We start from the raw sequence: 18,320 nt of genomic DNA, 5'->3' as shown, positions 1-18,320 counted from the left end.
TGTGAGCATTGTTGGTAAGGCTAGTCTTTCTTGGCCTTTTCTAACCTTTCTAAGAAGGGTACTTCCTTTACTGCTTTTCCATGGGAAATCCAGGGTTTTGGCCAGTAAGAATAAAAGAACTTAAATGTATTTCCAAGGAAAGATGGGCAGCACATTGGCATGGTTGGCACAGCAGTTAGTGTAAAACCCTTATAGCACCAGCAAATGGAAATGGGCTTCATATTTGGCACTGTCTGTAAGGAGTTTGCATGTTTCTGCTTGGGTTTTCCCCAGGGGCTCCAGTTTCCTCCTACCATTGAAAACATGTTGGGGGTTGTAGGTTAATGAGCTGTATGACAGATTATATCATATTTTATATTGTATATAGATATATTTTTGAAGGAGATAGATTGTAGGAGTAGGGTAGGTCACAAACACAAACACTTCACAAAACAGATTTCATTTAAAATCCAAGATCTTTGCTGAAAGTGAGTCATGTGGAACCGAGAGCCTTTGCAAAGATAATAAAACAAGGAGGCTGCTTAGCTAAAGAATTTCAAAAGCGGGTGTAAATGGATTATTGTTTTGAAAACACAGTTGAATAGACTAAGGAGTCTAGTGCCACAATCTGTCTGGATGCAGTGTGCAATTTTAAGAAGGTCATGTGGTTTTGTAAGCAGAGAGAGAGGAGACCAAACAGGCTTTCTCTAAAAAAGAGAGAAAGAACTAGTTTCTGCAGCATGGCAAGCTGGCAGCTTGTTGAAACCCCATTTTGATGACGGGTTGTGAGTTCTGAGTTCAGCCTGTTGAAAACCCTTGTAGTCTTTACAAGAGGAAATGGCTGGCTAGAGTGCTTCACCTGAAATAAGGGAAACAAAAGGTGACCTGTGGTGATCTGCAGAAGAAAAGGTTATCATTTGGAAAACCCATGATGGGGCAAGTTTCTTCAGCAAGACACTGAAGTGACTGATCAGAGAAAATCAATTTGTGTGTGTCCAATGAGCAACAAATCTCTCTCTGAAAACCAATTCAGCTGGAAGCTGATCAGTAACCATTTACCTTTAAGCACCAGAGCTTTGTGAAAATTCATAAATGTTAAATTCTGCGCACATTATAAGAATTGCCTGATACCGGAGAACTTGGAGGAATGAGAAGTGAGATTGGACTGTGAATCTAAGAACCTTTCTGCACTTATACACATATTACATACACATGCACTTAGAATTAGAAGGGTGTTAAGTTAAGTTAATAGTAATAAGTTAAAGTTTGATCCTGTTTTCATGTTTAAAGAAAATTAAAAGCAACCTTTGTTTAAGTAACCATTTGTCATGGTGAATTTCTATTGCTGCTGAGTTTTGGGGTCCTCTGGGCCCGAAACAGGTGTAAATTGGGTGGCAGAGATGTGGGCCGAAATGGCCTGTTATCATTTGTCTAAAGTTAAAAAAAAGGTAGTGTATGACTTAGAGTGGAACTTGTATAAAGGGGTCATTGAGATATTGTGTATAATATATGTCCTTTGGGTCACCAAGCCAGTCACACCAAAGACTTATTTACACTAATACTAGGTTGAACTCATTTTGTTTTATTCTACACATATTAATGTCAACTCCTCCCAGAGTCTACAACTTGAGGGCAATTTAGTGACTAATCATTGGGATGTGGGAGAAACTGTCCGGTCCTCAGGCAAACCTCTGCAGTCTCAGGGAGAATGTGCAAACCCCTGTACAAATGTATAAACTTGGTAGCCACTGAGGTCAGGATTGAGCCTCTTGCACCATGAAGCAAGACTCAGAGGTTATATCATTCTGCTGCCCTCAGGTATAGCTATGTCACTGGTGCACTTCACCATTCCAATGATAGAGGTCATTGGGAGTTCTATTTCACTTGTACAGGGTAAGATCAACATATATTTCCCATCTCTAATTGCTCTGGGGAAGGTGATGGATACCTGTGCTCTAAGCTCCTGATGAAGCATCCCCTTACATACTTCTGGTGAGGAAGATTCAAGATTTATATCTACGGAGGAAGAAGCAATGGTGACATATTTCCAAGACTATATGGTGTGCAACTTTCAATTGAACCCCATGGTTTTTATTGTTCTTGGCAATGATGGTCTAAGAGGACAAAGAGAAGCTGGAGGAACTCCAGTGGTGCCTATGGTTAGTGGCAGAGTTAGTGTAACATAGAGGTAAGTAGAAAGCTGATACAGAACCAGCGTTCGGTACCGGGGTTTGAATCCCACACAGTCTATAAGGAGTTTGTACGTTCTCCCTGTGTCTGCATGGGTCTTCCCCAGGAGAGCTCCGGTTTCCTCCCACCATTCGAAATATACCGGGCGTTGTAGGTTAATGGGGTGTAAATTGGGCAACACAGGCTCATATGCCTAAAGGGCCTGTTACTGTGCCATATGTCTAAGTGTAAAATAAAAAAATGAACTCAGTATGTCAGGCAGCATCCATGGATAGAAATGATCAGTCAATGTTTTAGGGTTAGGACCTTTATTGAGATTAACGGAGAAAAAAGACATTCCTTCTGTTCCCTTCTTACTTTAGTTTCCATAAACAGTCCTGACGCAAAAGGTTGACTGACCATTTCTCCCTTCATGCATTCTGCCTGACCTGCTGAGTCCCCGCAGCTTCTCATTGTTCACACAGGATTCCAGTGTCTGCAGTTTTTCTGTGTTTGTCTAATGAAGGTCAAGGATTGGGAGCAGATGCTCATTCAGTGCATAAAGTAGCAGAAGAGATACTGTTCATGAACAGTGACACTGATTACACTGGGGTCGGTACATGCATGAAAATTAGGATTAATTGTAATTAGAATTTAATGAAAAAAAGAGTCCATATATTACGTAAATATATTCCTTAGCATTAGATGTGAGATCTTAGATTAGCAATCTGCAAGAGTAAGATAATGCAATAAATCAGGGGAAAAAATCCATAAAATTATTACCAGACTCTGCACGTGGCAAGATAAATGAAGTACACTTGTTTGAAAGAGGATGCAAGGAATAAGAGATCCTGTGTTTGCATGCACAACCAAGAGCTGATTAAACAATATGGTGTGCAAGGGGTTACTTAAACAAAATTGCTTTTAATTATTTTTGAACATGAAAATAGAATCTAACTTATCTCTATTGACTCACTTAACCTACTTAATCCCATTCTAATTCTAAGCGCAGGTGTGTGTAAGTTCAGCAACGTTCTTTGGTTCACAAACCAATCTCACTGGTTGCAGGAAAGTCTTGTACTGTGCACAGAAGTTAACATTAATGAAGTTCACCAGGTTTTGGTGCATAACAGGTAAATGGATACCACTCAGAAGGGTTCTTATTGGTCATCAGAGAGAGAGTTTTTCTTGTTTCAGGTCACCACAGAGTTCCTTTCTGCTTCTGGGAAACATTGGACAGCCAGTCTTTTCCTTTGACCAGGCTGCCTTCCAAAGCTTGCCAGCTTGTCCCGCTGGAACCGATGTCAGTGTCTCTCTCTCCTCTCTCTCTCTCTCTCACTCCCTCCTCTCTGAGAGCAAAACCTGTTTTTTTTCTCCGCTCTCTGCCTGCAAAGATCACATGACCTTCCTGACAGTGAATACCTTTATTCCAGATAAAGCCGCCACTGCCTGTTGTTACATTTGTTGCCTTTTTTCAAATGACAGTCCATCATGAGTCTGAGCGGACCTGCAAAAGCTCCTGAAAATATTCTGTGTTTTAAAATTGTTTGTGTTTGACCTGATCTAACAAACCTTTTCCAATTTATTTCCCAAACACCTCTATATACTCCATCACAATACTATATCTGTGGCATCAATTTTAATTCCTTTTCAATCTTTTTTATTGGTTTTTATAGGAAATGCAGTACAATGAAGAAAAGGGAACAAAATTGAAAATACAGCATCACATATGTATATATTCTTTGGCTTGGCTTCGCCGACGAAGATTTATGGAGGGGGTAAAAGTCCACGTCAGCTGCAGGCTCGTTTGTGGCTGACAAGTCCGATGCGGGACAGGCAGACACGGTTGCAGCGGTTGCAGGGGAAAATTGGTTGGTTGGGGTTGGGTGTTGGGTTTTTCCTCCTTATAAAACAAACAGTATAAACTTAACCCCTCTCCACTGCAAGGAAAAAAAATTAAAATTTGTTGCGGCTACTACGGTAGATGCTACTAAATAAAGGCAAACACAGATAAAGGTAGTCAACTCAAGACTGGTTTATTGCAGACATACACAGACCTTTAATTTCCTGATTGTTAATGAGCTCATTAGTGAATAGCTGCTGGTCCACAGGACCAGCAGGTTAAAGCTATGAGTCATTAGAATCCTGCATCTTTAGGCAGGGGCTTCGTCAGATCCACTCCCTGTACTTCGGCGTCTAGCACTGCTAGCACACGATGTGTCAGGTAAGTTTGTGAACTGACGATGGCGGTTTGCAATACAGCGCTGTGCGCTCACGACATCACCCCCCCCCCCCCAGAATCAATACTGTAACTTAAGATGCCAGATACGCTTGACTTAGATGGACGTCCATGTCGCCTGGGTTGAGGGCACTGAACTGGTGAAGTAGGGTCCGTATGGGGGAGTTTAAGTCTGTCCACGCTGATTAGCTGCAGATGCCCTCCGATGTCTAATGTATATACACACCACTCCATCTCTCTTAATCACACAAAATGGTCCTTCATATGGTTTTAGTAATGGTGCCCTGAAATCTGTCTTCATACGAATACAAATTCAATGTTTAATAGTGATTGGGGCACTTGTTGCCTAGGTTTGTCATGCAGTGGTAGAGGATGGTTTGCTGTTAGCAATACCCTTGCGGAGTTGTTGCAGGACTTCCACGTCTGAATTGCTTGTGAAGTGAATATCTCCTTGAACCATACATCAATTCTGTCGATGATGCAGACAGATAATCTTTTGGAGCTGTTCGTACTCCAAGTAGAACCCAAGGTAGTTCATCGACCCAGTTGGGGGCGGTGAGTCGGTCCTTCAGTGAAGATTTAAGTTGTCAATGGAAACGTTCCACCAGGCCGTTGGACTGCGGATGGTACACAGTAGTGTGGTGCAACTGTGTACTACAAAAACGAGCCAAGGAACCCCATAATGCTGAAGTTAACTGTGGTCAACGGTCCGAAGTTATGTGTGTAGGCACTCGAAATCTAGCAATCCAATTTGTGATAAACGCTCTAGCACATGCCTCAGTATCACTGACTGGTAATGGAATGGCCTCTGGCCAGCGTGTGAAGCAGTCTACTACCGTGAGAATGTACCTCATGTCCTGTGATACTGGTAATGGTCCAACCAGATCTACGTGCTCATGCTCAAATCTTCTGCGTATTGTCGGGAAAGGCTGCAGGGGTGCCTTGATGTGGTGTTGAATTTTCGGAGATTGGCAGGATATACATGTGCGGCCCATTGCGCGACGTCTTTTTTCAGCCCATGCCACATGTACTTGTTTGACATTATTTTGACAGAAGTCCTGATGGATGGGTGTGATAGATTGTGAATGTCATCAAAAAGACGCTGTCTCCAAGATAATGGGACCAATGGTCAAGGATAGCCCAACGATAGATCATAAAGGAGTTCAGGACTACCTTGTTGTGGTGCCATCTGTTGAATGTCGAGTCTAGTCTTTCTTTGGCTTGGCTTTGTGGATAAATATTTATGGAGTGGTAATGTCCACGTCAGCTGCAGGCTCGTTTGTGGCTGACAAGTCCGATGCGGGACAGGCAGACACGATTGCAGTGGTTGCAAGGGAAAATTGGTTGGTTGGGGCGGGTGTTGGGTTTTTCCTCCTTTGTCTTTTGTCAGTAAGGTGGGATCTGCGGTCTTCTTCAAAGGAGGTTGCCGCGCGCCGAACTGTGAGGTGCCAAGATGCACGGTTTGAGGGGATATCAGCCCACTGGCGGTGGTCAATGTGGCAGGCACCAAGAGATTTCTTTAGGCAGTCCTTGTACCTCTTCTTTGGTGCACCTTTGTCTCAGTGGCTAGCTCGCCATATAACACGATCTTGGAAAGGCGATGGTCCTCCATTCTGTAGACGTGACCTACCCAGCACAGTTTGATCTTCAGCAGTGTGGATGAAGTCGCTCCAATGAATGTTGAGGATGGAGCAGAGACAACGCTGGTGGAAGCGTTCTAGGAGCCGTAGGTGATGCCGGTAGAGGACCCATGATTCGGAGCCGAACAGGGGTGTGGGTATGACAACGGCTCTGTATACGCTAATCTTTATGAGGTTTTTCAGTTGCTAGTTTTTCCAGACTCTTTTGTGTAGTCTTCCAAAGACGCTATTTGCCTTGGTGAGTCTGTTGTCTATCTCGTTGTCGATCCTTGTATCCGATGAAATGGTGCAGCCAAGATAGGTAAACTGGTTGACCGTTTTGAGTTCTGTGTGCCCGATGAAGATGTGGGGGTCCTGGTAGTCATGGTGGGGAGCTGGCTAATGGAGGACCTCAGTTTTCTTCAGGCTGACTTCCATGCCAAACATTTTGGCAGTTTCCGCAAAACAGGACGTCAAGCGCTGAAGAGCCGGCTGTGAATGGGCAACTAAAGCTGCATCGTCTGCAAAGAGTAGTTCACGGACAAGTTGCTCTTGTGTCTTGGTGTGAGCTTGCAGGCGCCTCAGATTGAAGAGACTGCCATCCGTGAGGTACCGGATGTAAACAATGTCTTCATTGTTGAGGTCTTTCGTGGCTTGGTTCAGCATCATGCTGAAGAAGATTTAAAAGAGAGTTGGTGCGAGAACGCAGCCTTACTTCACGCCATTATTAATGGAGAAGGGTTCAGAGAGCTCATTGCTGTATCTGACCCGACCTTGTTGGTTTTCGTGCAGTTGGATAACCATGTTGAGGAACTCTGGGGGGTATCCGAGGTGCTCTAGTATTTGCCAAAGCCCTTTCCTACTCACAGAGTCGAAGGGTTTGGTGAGGTCAACAAAGGTGATGTAGAGTCCTTTGTTGTGTTCTCTGCACTTTCCTTTGAGCTGTCTGAGGGCAAAGACCATGTCAGAAGTTCCTCTGTTTGCGCGAAAGCCGCACTGTGATTCTGGGAGAACATTTTTGGTGACAATAGGTATTATTCTATTTAGGAGAATCCTAGCGAAGATTTTGCTTGCAATGGAGAGCAGCGTGATTCCCCTGTAGTTTGAGCAGTCTGTTTTCTCGCCTTTGTTTTTGTACAGGGTGATGATGATGGCATCACGAAGGTCCTGAGGCAGCTTTCCTTGGTCCCAGCAGAGCTTGAAAAACTCATGCAGTTTGGCATGCAGAGTTTTGCCGCCAGCCTTCCAGACCTCTGGGGGGCTTCCATCCTTACCTGCTGCTTTGCCACTTTTCAGTTGTTCAATTGCCTTATATGTCTCTTCCCAGGTGAGGACCTCATCCAGCTCTAGCCTTAAGGGCTGTTGAGGGAGCTGGAGCAGGGCGGATTCTTGGACTGAGCGATTGGCACTGAAAAGAGATTGGAAGTGTTCTGACCATCGGTTGAGGATGGAGATCTTGTCGCTGAGGAAGACTTTGCAGTCTGAGCTGCGCAGCGGGCTTTGGACTTGGGGTGAGGGGCCGTACACAGCCTTTAGAGCCTCGTAAAAACCCCTGAAGTCGCCAATGTCCGAGCTGAGCTGGGTTTGTTTGGCGAGGCTAGTCCACCATTCATTTTGCATCTCCCGGAGTTTGCGCTGAAGATGGCTGCATGCACGACGGAGGGCTCGTTTCTTCTCTGGCCAGAACAGCTTTGCATGGTGAGGCTGGTGAGCAGCTCGCTTCTTTGCCAGCAGCTCCTGGATTTCCTGGTTGTTTTCGTCGAACTAGTCCTTGTTTTTACTGGAGGAGAAGCCCAGTACCTCTTCAGTGGATTGCAGTATGGCAGTCTTCAGCTGATCCCAGAGGGTTTCAGGCGACGAGTCCGTGAGGCGGATTGCATGGACTATGGCTTGAAGTGAAGGTTGAGCTTGCAATGAATCAGCCGGTGGCAGGCCCCTCCAGCCCGGGTAAGAAACCTGCATAGGAGAAGGCCACTCTGATATAAAACCTATGACCCAAGGACCTCGCTGCCACGTCCCAGCTTGCTTGGCCAGGGCACACGAACCATTGGTGTAAAGGGTGGGGCCAGTACTGGGCACACTGCACTCCACCTAAAAGCTCCTTTGCGCAGGCCCAAGGACATGTCCACGTCCTCCCCCTCCATGTCCTCCCCCTCAAAATATGCTCACAAACTCAAGCTAGCATGCTGGAACATCAGAACCATGCTAGACAAGGCTGACAGCCACCGACCTGAACGTCGGTCTGCCCTCATCGCACATGAACTTCTCAGACTTGACATCAACATAGCCGGTCTCAGTGAAGTCCGCCTTGCAGATGTAGGCAGCCTCCAAGAACGCGGCGTGGGCTACACAGTCTACTGGTCTGGCAAGCCTATGGATGAACGACGCCTATCTGGTGTAGGCTTCATGGTCAAGAACTCCATTGCCTCCAAACTCGAAAACCTCCCGACAGGCCACTTGGACCGGATCATGTCCATGCGACTCCCCCTTCAAAACAAGCGTCGCATCACCCTCATCAGTGTCTATGCTCCAACCCTCCAGGCGGAACAAGCAGAAAAGGACAAGTTCTACACTGATCTGCGCAACCTCATTCAACGCACCCCTACAGCCGACAAGGTTGTCATCTTTGGCGACTTCAACGCTCGCATCGGCAAAGACTCAGAAACCTGGCCAGAAATCCTGGGGAAGCATGATGTCGGCAAGTGCAACGACAATGGGCACCTCCTGTTGGAGCTCTGCGCAGAACAGCGGCTTGTCATTACAAACACCCTTTTTCAGCAGAGAGACAGCCTGAAGACTACCTGGATGCATCCCCGATCCAAACACTGGCACCTCCTGGACTACATCCTGGTGCGAGAAAGAGACAAACGAGATGTGCTCCACATCAGGGTCATGCCCAGCGCAGAATGCCACACGAATCCAGTAATAGCTGTACTTTATGCCTGTGTATCCAGATCAGCATATTGTGCCGCAGCCAGTTCAGCAATGTTGACTCCACCTTGAATATGGCACACACTTGATCTAGAGAGCACATCTGCGACCTGATTGTCCTTTCCAGAAATATGACGTATGTCCATAGTAAACTCCGAAATGTAGGACAAATTTCATTGTTGTCTTTCCGACCAAGGATCTGTGACTTTGCTAAAGGTAAATATGGTGAAATGTCGACCTTCCAAGATATAATGAAAGTGCCTTATAGCCAGATGAAGTGCTAATAGTTCTCGATCAAAGGCGCTGTATTTCATTTCCACTGGTCTTAGATGACGACTAAAGAAGGCAAGGGGCTGATAATGGCCACTGATGTATTGTTCCAGAACTGCACCCATAGCTGTTCCCGAGGCATCTGTGCTAAACGTCAAAGCAGCTTCAGGATTTGGATGCGCAAGCATTGCTGCTTTGGCTAATGTCTCTTTGGCGGACATAAATGTGGCCTCTGCCTCTGTGGTCCAGGTAATGATTTTGTTTTGAGCAGAGATGATGTCAAACAGGGGTCGCAGGATGTCAGCAATCCTGGGAATAAATCTGTGATAAAAATTTATCATTCCCAAAAACTTCTGTACCCTTTGACGGTAACAGGTCTGGAGAATGTACGGATGTCATCTACCTTGCCTGATAATGGAGATATGGCATCTGCTGTAATTTTATGCCCTAAGAATTCTACGGTTGACTTGCCAAGTTGACAGTTGTCAAGGTTAATTGTCAGACCAAAGTCTTGGAGCCATTGGGAAAGGCGACGCAAATACAGGCGATGATCTTGCTTATTTTGACTTGCTACAAGGATGTCGTCCACATAAATATATGCAAAGTCTAACTCTCTGCCTAGAGTGTCCATAAGCCGCTGAAAAGTTTGTGTGGCATTCTTTAAGCCAAATGGCATTCTGAGGAATTCAAAAAGACCAAATGACCTAATAATTGCTGTCTTGGGAATATCATTCTCATAAATTGGTATCTGATGTTATCCCTTAACCAAATTAATCTTTGAAAATATGCGGTAATAATGCAGATGGGCGGTAAAATCCTGTACGTGTGGAATTGGGTATCTGTCAGGTGTAGTGACATCATTAAGCCTATGGTAGTCGCCGCAGGGTCTCCATCCACCTGTCTTCTTGGGTACCATATGCAAAGGTGAGGCCCAAGGGATGTTTGAGTGTCGAATGATACCCAATCCTTCTATTGCTTTTAATTCTGCCTTTGCTTGCCGCAATTTATCAGGCACCAGACAACGAGCCCTGGCATGGACTGGTGAGATTAATGTGTCTATGTAATGAGACACACCATGGACTGTTTTTGAGGAATTGAAGCTAGGGATGAGAATATGGGGAAATACATTGAGTAGAGCAGTATATGTGTCCTTGTGTAAAGTAAGTACTCTGATTTGTGAAACACTCCCCTTGATGCATGTCTGAAAGGTGGTGGCGTGAACTAATTTTCTGTGTTTTACATCTACCAACAAGTGGTGGAAACGTAAAAGATACCACACCCAAAATGGGTTGAGCAACAGAAGCGTGGACACAATTCCAATGGAACGTGGTTCCACCTATTCCGATTGTGACTCATCAAGTGCCAAAACTTAGAATGGCAGTTCTATGTCCTGCTTGCAGAGTCAAGTGGCATTTTTTTATGCATCCTTTCAAAATAGATCGGTGGGAGCAAACTAAGTTCAGCACCTGTGGCTACAAGGAATTTGCGCTTACCTTCATCACCCTGAAGATACAATAGGCCTATATGTACGCCAGCTACTGAGGCCACTACTGGCAGCTGACTCTCTCATTTCCCGACTTCTTTTTGTAGTAGGTACATGGCTGGATGCACTTATGGGCATTTTTTCCCCAGCGGTGATGGTAAAAATACCACTCTCAATGTACATCAGCACATTCCTCTTTCTTGGATTGGACTGTAGATGCAAGAGGCTGGTGGGATGTGGGAAAGGCTTCTGCTACAAAAACGGGATGTATTCGGGCAGATTCTTGTGTAAGATACAATAGATCTTGTCAGCCTCTTGAGCCACGTCATGGGGATGGCGGAAATCCAAGCTACCAATGGGTATGGCAAGGTTTTAACAGAAAAAGGTTTCAAAAAGCAGAGAATGGGAATGACCATCTGACAACACCAGCATCTGATTCATCAGGTCTGATGGATTCTTTTCACCTAGGCCTTCCATGTTCAAAACACACATGCCATGCTCATGCCTAGTAAGTTCCAAGTGTCAAGAAGAAACTGGCAGAACCTGCTGTACTGGTCTTCTGCCGGAGGATGAGCAATAAATTTGCTTACTTGTGATGGAGTGGCCGCATCCAATGTACCCACGATATGCCAAAAGTTGGGTCTTCCACCGTCATACCCCAGAGACGAAACTGGGTTTCAGCTTGAAGAAACCAAATTCGAGGCTAATGTGTCCAGAAAGGAGGCAAATGAAGCCCAACTTCATTAACTGTCATGGAGGTGGGAGTTGTTGTTGTTGCTGTTGAAATTTTCTCCTTTTCTATAAGGATTCAAATTCATTGAATCTTAACTTCAGATTCACCAATTTGTAGCAGCTACTATAGTAGATGCTACTAAACAAAAGCAAACACACACAAAGGTAGTCAACTCAAGACTAGTTTATTGCAGACGTGCATAGACGTTTTATTCCCTGCCTGTTAATGAGCTCGTTAGTGAATAGCTGCTGGTCCACAGGACCAGTAGGTTAAAGCCATGAGCCATTAGCGCCCTGCATCTTTAGGCAGGGGCTTCATCAGATCCACTCGCAGTACTTTGGCACTTAGCACTGCTAGCCCGCAATGTGTCAGTTAAGTCTGTGAACTAATGGTGGTGGTTTGCAATACTGTGCTGTGCGCCCACTACAAAGTATTATATTAAAAAAATCTAACCTAGTCCAATAAAAAAAGCAACTAACCAAAACATCTGAGCAGGTTATCCTGAGGATTATCTATTTTTTGTTTGTTCCCTCCATAAAGCAAAACACAAAGGTTAGACTATATCTTCTCTGGAAAAGTGAGTACATCTAATCACATTCAGCTCAAATGAAAATAAGACATAAAAGGTCACCTTGTATCTTCAAATTTCACCAGTGAATCAAATGCATGATATTTAATTTTATTCTCAGCTTAAACAGGACATAATATGAGAAAACCATTGAAACACTGCTTGAGGTCCAGAGTCTTTCCATTTGAGTAGGATGGATCTTCTAGCCAATGATATAGAGAAGGCCACAACCCATTGAACAGGTACAGAAAAACTCATTAGTTCTGGGTCAATAACACCGCAAAGAGCAGTTATTGAATCGGGCATCAATTTTCATTCAAAGGTTTTCTTTTATTCCTTTAAGAATGATAATGATGTTGTGTTCCAGGATATAAATATATAGAACTATGGAATGCCACATCACTTCAGCCTTCTAGTCTGTTTCAATCAATTTCTCCAGCTCATCCCACTGACCTATGCCCAGTTTGTATCTCTCCATACCCCGGCCATCCATGTACCTGTCCAAATTTTCTTCAATGTCAACATTGAGCCTGTATTTACTGATTTAGCTGGCAGCTCATTCCAAACTCCCAGCACCCTGTGGCTAGAAGATCCCCTTAATGTTCCCTTTAAACTTTTCCCCTTTCACCCTAAACTCATGTTCTCTAGTTTTTAATCTCACCTAACCACAGTTAAAAAAAAACCTGCTTGTATATACAGGCAGTCCCCAGGTTAAAAACGAGTTCCATTCCCTCGGTCTGACTTTAACTTGAATTTGAATGTAAGTCGGACAAGCACATACAGTCCTTATTTAGCATCAGTCAAATGTTTATCTTAGTGTATTGTGTATCTATAGTATATATTTTACCTTTCCAGGCATGTAAAATACTTAAGAAACACATCCAAGTACACTACAACATCTTAAATATAATAACACAGTACATAATTAGATGATGTAGGAGCAGATGATGGAGAGATGGCTACTGTTAGAGAGGATGGACCAGGTGCTGGACAGTCAGGGTTTTATTCTGCTACTGGAGAGTTGGGTGGGTTTACTACTGGAGTCAATTTCTTGAAATAAGCATTAAGGGAGGTTTGTACAGAGCTTTTCTTTTTCTTGAAATAAACGGCCTTAAAATCCCTGGTAGATTTGGTACAGTACAAATACAGTACAGATGTATTAGGATTTTTGCCATGTGAAACTTGAAGGTGGAATCAGCTGCAGAGAAGCATCTGTTAATTTCTAGCTGCCTTTAACCCAAGGAGACAGTGAAGATTCACCAAACTGTTGGTTCACAAGTCACTTGTAAACCAGATGAAATAAGAACATACAGGACTGTACAGGTGCACCATTCAAATCTATACCTTTCAATTTCGAATGTATTCCCATGCTTGCAATATGTGGCACGCTACACTCTCACGAAGCTGGGCGATGGCAGCATCGGGCAGGAGTATCGTACACCATACTCTCTCACCATCTTGACTCAGCCACACGCGATCCGGAGGATGACAGCATTCTGCTTCCAGCTGGCTTGTTAGTTTGTAAGTATGAGTTGTTCATAATTTGGACAATTTTAACTTGGAGACTGCCTGTAGTCTATCTATACCCAGCATAATTTTGTATACCTCAATCAAATCTCCCTTTTTTCATCCATGCTTCATGAAGGTAAGTCCTAACTTGTCCCTGTAACTCAGTTCAAGTCCCGGCCAAATTTGGAGCATTGTGTACAGTTCTGATTGCCAAACTACAGGAAGGATATCAGTAAGATAGAAAGAATGCAGAGAAGATTTACTAGGATGTTGCCCGGACTTCAGGAAACATTAAACAGGTTAGGACTTTATTCCTTGGAACATAGAAGAATGAGGGGAGATTTGATAGAGGTTTACATAATTATGAGAGGGATAGACAGAGTAAATATGGGTCAGCTTTTTCCCCTGAGGGTAGGTGAGATACAAACCAGAGGACATGACTTTAGGGTGAAAGGGGAAAGGTTTAGGAGAACATGAGGGGGAACATTTTAAAATTTAAGAAGAATTTGGACAGGTACATGGATGGGAGAGGTATGGAGGGCTATGGACTGGGTGCAGGAAAATGGGATTAAGAAAAAAATGGTTTAGCATAGACTAGAAGGGCTGAATGGTCTGTTTCTATGCTGTAATGTTCTATGTTTCATAGAACTATAGAACACTACAGCATAGAAAACAGGCTATTCAGCCCTTCTAGTGCTGAAAATATCATATTGTAGGTCCCACTGATCTGCACCCATTCCATAACCCTCCAGACCTCTCCCATTCATGTATCTCTCCAGGTTATTTTTAAAACTTAAGACTGAGCCCACACTTCCACCACTCTGAGTGAAAAATTCACCCGAATGTTCCCCCTAAACCTTTCCCCTTTCACCCTAAAGCCATGTCCTCTCGAATTTATCTCTCCTCTTCTCTTTGGCTTGGCTTCGCGGACGAAGATTTATGGAGGGGGTAAAAGTCCACGTCAGCTGCAGGATCGTTTGTGGCTGACAAGTCCGATGCGGGACAGGCAGACACGGTTGCAGCGGCTGCAGGGGAAAATTGGTTGGTTGGGGTTGGGTGTTGGGTTTTTCCTCCTTTGCCTTTTGTCAGTGAGGTGTGCTCTGCGGTCTTCTTCAAAGGAGGTTGCTGCCCGCCAAACTGTGAGGCGCCAAGATGCACGGTTTGAGGCAATATCAGCCCACTGGCGGTGGTCAATGTGGCAGGCACCAAGAGATTTCTTTAGGCAGTCCTTGTACCTTTTCTTTGGTGCACCTCTGTCACAGTGGCCAGTGGAGAGCTCGCCATATAACACGATCTTGGGAAGGCGATGGTCCTCCATTCTGGAGACGTGACCCATCCAGCGCAGCTGGATCTTCAGCAGCGTGGACTCGATGCTGTCGACCTCTGCCATCTCGAGTACTTCGACGTTAGGGATGAAAGCGCTCCAATGGATGTTGAGGATGGAGCGGATACAACGCTGGTGGAAGCGTTCTAGGAGCCGTAGGTGGTGCCGGTAGAGGACCCATGATTTGGAGCCGAACAGGAGTGTGGGTATGACAACGGCTCTGTATACGCTTATCTTTGTGAGGTTTTTCAGTTGGTTGTTTTTCCAGACTCTTTTGTGTAGTCTTCCAAAGGCGCTATTTGCCTTGGCGAGTCTGTTGTCTATCTCATTGTCGATCCTTGCATCTGATGAAATGGTGGAGCCGAGATAGGTAAACTGGTTGACTGATTTGAGTTTTGAGTGCCCGATGGAGATGTGGGGGGGCTGGTAGTCATGGTGGGGAGCTGGCTGATGGAGGACCTCAGTTTTCTTCAGGCTGACTTCCAGGCCAAACATTTTGGCAGTTTCCGCAAAGCAGGACATCAAGCGCTGAAGAGCTGGCTCTGAATGGGCAACTAAAGCGGCATCATCTGCAAAGAGTAGTTCACGGACAAGTTTCTCTTGTGTCTTGGTGTGAGCTTGCAGGCGCCTCAGATTGAAGAGACTGCCATCCTTGCGGTACTGGATGTAAACAGCGTCTTCATTGTTGGGGTCTTTCATGGCTTGGTTCAGCATCATGCTGAAGAAGATTGAAAAGAGGGTTGGTGCGAGAACACAGCCTTGCTTCATGCCATAAAGTTCTTCAACATGATTATCCAACTGCACGAAAACCAACAAGGTCGGGTCAGATACAGAAATGAGCTCTCTGAACCCTTCTCCATTAACAATGGCGTGAAGCAAGGTTATCTCTCCTAATCTAAGTGGAAAAAGCCTACTTGCATTTACTCTATCTATACCCCTCATAATTTTGTAAACCTCTATCAAATCTCCTGTCATTCTTTTACACTCCAAGGAATAAAGTCCTAACCTGTTTAATCTTTCCCAGTAACTCAACTACTGATGTCTGGGCCACATCCTAGTAAATCTTCTCTCCACTCTTTCAATCTTACTGATATCCTTCCTGTAGTTTGGTGACCAGAACTGCACACAATACTCCAAATTTGGCCTCACCAATGTCCTATGCAACCTCACCATAACATCCCAATCCCTGTACTCAATATGCTCTCTGCTATATCTCTGCAGATTTTCTCACTGACTATTAGGTATTTTATAATGCACCCCATTAATGTGGCCACAGCTTTCCCATTCCTCAGCAACACCCATATAACCTCAATTGATGACCCTTCTAGCCTGTCCTGCCTGAGCACTGCTGTGACATTTTCCTGATTAGCTATGCCACTCCTCCCCCTTTCATCCCTTCCCCCTATCATGCACTGGAACCCCGGAACATCAGGATCAGATTTATTGTCATGAGTGTGTGTCACAAAATTTGTTGATTTTTTGTACATTACAGTTGCAAGTATCGCTGTAAATCACTTTGAGATACAAGTCCTGCCCCTCCTGCATCCAAACACAATGCCATAATTTCACGTACAAACCCATGGTCTAAACTTGTCTGCCTTTACTCTAATGCTCCGAACATAACTCCCCACCATGTACAACCTTTTGTGCCCTGTCACTACATGCAGCCTGAACATAATCTTTTCACACCCTCTCTCCACTATCTGCTCTTGCACTGTAGTTCGCATCCCCCCGCAAATCAAGTTTAAACACCCCAAGCAGGACTATCTAACCTTCCCACATGGATATTAGTCCCTCTCAGAGTTCAGATGCAAACTGTATCACCTGTACAGGCCCCGCCTTCCCTTAAACAGAGCCCAATGATCCAGAAACCTGAAGCCTTCGCTCCTGCACCACGACTTTAACCACGTGTTGAGCTGCATTTGTAACCTCATTCGCACATGATGCAGGTAGTAATCCTGAGATCAAAAGCCTGGAGGTCTTGTGCTTCAATGTAATGCCTTACTCCCTGATCTCTCTTTGCAGGACGCCCTCACCCATCCTATCCATGTCACATGTGTAACATTCCATCAAAATAAGTAGGATTTTGCAAGTCATGTTCACTTAATTATTTTTAACAATAAAATATAACAGCTTAACTTTTCTTGAAGATTAGAAACAAAGCTTCCCATCACACAGCAATGCAGAATCACATTAAGACAATTTTTCAGTGAAGTCCTGGGCACAATGTTGATAAATGGAGCATGAGACCATTCGAACAATTCACTTTCCTCCCACTCACTCACTATGGATCAGAGTACATTGTTGATGGTACATCAGATGTATTTGAATAGAAACTTACTTCTTGTCACAAGATCCTCTCTATTTTACTTGTCAATTTTGATGTTTTTAAGAAGATCCAACACTTCCTCTTCCTTAATATCGACATTGTACAGCACACAGGCCTGTTCAATTTCAGCCTCACTGTGATCAAGGTCCTTTTCTCTAGAGTATACTGATGGAAAGTTTTCATTTTTCAACTTCTTCTGCCTCCAGACACATGTTGCCTCCTTTATCCTTTAGCGGCCCCACCTTCATTCTTATCATCCTTCTGTTCTTCACATACACATAGAACATCATGGGGTTCTCCTTAATCCTACATCCAAAGGCTTTCTCATGCCCCCTTCAAGCTCTTCTAATTCCTTTCTTAATCTCCTTCCTGGCTGCCATATACTTCTCAAGAGCCCTTCCTGTTTCCTGCTGCCTATATCTAATGTCTGTTTCCTTCTTCCTCTTGTCTTGTTGCCTGACCTGTTTTGTCATCCACGGTTCCCTTTTCCTACCATCTATTCCTTGTCCCAGTGGGATAAACTTTTCTTGAACCCTGCACAAGAGGTCCCTAAACTTCGGCTACATCACTTGTGTGCTTTCACCTTGAACATCTGTTTCCAATTTACTCTCACTAATTCCTGTATCATTCCATCATAATTAGCCCTTCCCCAGTTAAACACTTTCACATTTTGCCTGCTTATATCCTTTTCCATAGCTATGCTAAAGCTCAGGGAGTTGTGGTCCCTCTCACTAAAACACTCCTTCACTGAGAGGTCCACCAACTGACCAGGATCATTAACCAAATTTAGATCCAGTATGGCCTCTCCTCTTCTCACTCAGTCCACATACCGTATCAGGAATCCTTCTTGAACACATCTAACAAATTCAACCCCATCTATCCTTCTTAAAGTCTGTAGGTGCCAATCAATATCAGAGAAGTTGAAATCGCCCATAACTACAACCCTGTGTTTCCTGCACCATTCAAAAAGCTGCCTACTTATCTGTACCTTGGTGTCCTGAGGGCTATTTATGGGCCTTTAGATGACTCCCAGCACAGTAATAGCTCCCTTCCTATTTCTGACTTCCACCCACACTGACTCAGTGGACACTCCATCTTTCTCTACCTGTGATACTATTCCTACTCCCCCCTTCTCCTACCTCCAATCCTGTTCCTTTTAAAACCCCT

Source organism: Narcine bancroftii, chromosome 7, assembly GCF_036971445.1.
Source record: "Narcine bancroftii isolate sNarBan1 chromosome 7, sNarBan1.hap1, whole genome shotgun sequence".
Taxonomy (NCBI): Eukaryota; Metazoa; Chordata; class Chondrichthyes; order Torpediniformes; family Narcinidae; genus Narcine; species Narcine bancroftii.
Note: the sequence above shows the minus strand (reverse complement) of the source record.